This window comes from Pygocentrus nattereri, chromosome 16 (assembly GCF_015220715.1).
Source record: "Pygocentrus nattereri isolate fPygNat1 chromosome 16, fPygNat1.pri, whole genome shotgun sequence".
NCBI lineage: Eukaryota > Metazoa > Chordata > Actinopteri > Characiformes > Serrasalmidae > Pygocentrus > Pygocentrus nattereri.
Window position 1 is genome coordinate 13519006 of NC_051226.1, and position 2195 is coordinate 13521200.

Sequence of the window (2195 nt, forward strand, 5' to 3'; positions counted from 1 at the left end):
ACTGGGGGCAGTGGAGTCCCTCTTGAATTCTGATTCAGAGGAACCACATGGAAATGTTTTGTTTATTATAAAAAAATATGACCGGTGAGGAGAATCTCTGTACTAACAGGTCACCATTGTGCACTGTGATGTCACATGGTTTCCCTGGACTTTACAAAAAAAAAATAATACTCTCATAAGTAAAGATCCACTTTAGCTAAAGCTGGAATGTCTAAAATATACATTTGTCATTTATCTCACTGTTCCTCACTCTGTGGACAGTAGACAGAGCAACCACTATAGGACCGCAACAAGAAAGGCAGCATACTTTAAATGGTATTTTACTTTTAAAACATATTTTTGTCTATTTTAATAGGAAATAAAACATTATGCTTGTTTTATAAAGCATATTTCAATAATATTGGACACATTGAGGCTTACATGCTTTAACAGTCAAGTGTCACTGTAAAAGCAGATCTTCAATTTCTTTTGGCCTAATGGACTTTTAAGCTGTTTTTTCAGATTTTGCAAAGTAGAACGTCAAGATCTAAACAGATTTATATTTATGTTAAAGTAAGCTGGGTTAAGCTATTAAAAAAACAACAACTTTTGACAGACAGGCTGTGTAGGTCTGAAGCAGCTTTGAGCCGTAAACAGCTGAAGTAGCATGTGTGCAATTCGTACTAGTTTCCCTCAGTCGGTCTAAGCAGAGTCAGATGCAGAGTCAGAAGTTCACTCTATAGGTCACACATCAGTCACAAGAGAGAACTCAAGAGAGGACAATTTATAAGTTAAAATCCAGAGAAGGAGCCCAGGCATCTGGCAGATTTAAGCTAAAACCAATAGGCTGGCTGATATACTTCAGTGAACTCTCATCTCATTTAACTCAAGGTCCAGTAAGAAGCATTCCTCTAAGGTTAACTTCAGGACAACTGATGGGTTGCATATAACCTGAATGCATTTGACAAAAGCTAATGGGGTTTTGTACTACTGAAGGATTAGTTTAGTGAAAAAGCTCCAAAATTCTGTAGGCATTGTACACTAAAAATGTAAAGCAATGACTCATATCTCCAAAATGGTAACTTTACAGGAGAAGGAAAAACCTACTTTACTTATAATGTTAGTCAGTGGAACCAGACATTTTTCCAAGTAATTTTGGGCTGTTTCTTTTAGTCCATTCATACATATATTCATATATATATATACAACCCCAATTCCAATGAAGTTGGGACGTTGTGTAAAACATAAATAAAAACAGAATACGATGATTTGCAAATCCTTTTCAACCTATATTCAATTGAATACACTACAAAGACAAGATATTTAATGTTCAAACGGATAAACTTTATTGTTTTTTGTAAATGTTCACTCATTTTGAATTTGATGCCTGCAACACTTTCCAAAGAAGCTGGGACAGGGGCATGTTTCCTTTCAACAACACTCAATAAGCATTTGACAATATTTTCAATATGAAAATATGACAAGTTGTACATCAAGCAAGAATGGGATAAATTCCACCTAGAAAGCTTCAACAGTTAGTGTCCTCAGTTCCCAAACGCTTATTTAGCGTTGTTAAATGGAAAGGTAATGTAATACAGTGGTAAACATGCCCCTGTCCCAACTTCTTTGGAAAGTGTTGCAGGCATCAAATTCAAAATGAGTGAACATTTACAAAAAACAATAAAGTTTATCCATTTGAACATTAAATATCTTGTGTTTGTAGTGTATTCAATTGAATATAGGTTGAAAAGGATTTGCAAATCATTGTATTCTGTTTTTATTTATGTTTTACACAACGTCCCAACTTCATTGTAGCTGGGGTTGTAGATCTATCTATATATGATCTATCTGGCAGTCTGATGGATGGAGTTTGGGTTTGGTGAAGGCCAGGAGAACACTACCTGCCTGACTGCGTTGTGTCAACTGTAAAGTTTGGAGGAGGAGGGATAATGATATGGGGTTGTTTTTCAAGGGTTGGCCTAGGCCCCTTAGTTCCAGTAAGGAGAAATCGTAATGATAATCATTTGGACAGGAGCTCCGGCCTTATTGGTCCAAGAGCTGTTTATGACCCGGAATCTTGAACTTATGTCACGCTAGAGTAGGTTAGGTGTGCAACATGAGTTGCCATGTTGATGTAGCCTGGTAAAAAGCGATCCACCATCATGATACAGAAAATCCAGAGTTAGATCACATAAACAGCTGCTTTGTATAGTTTC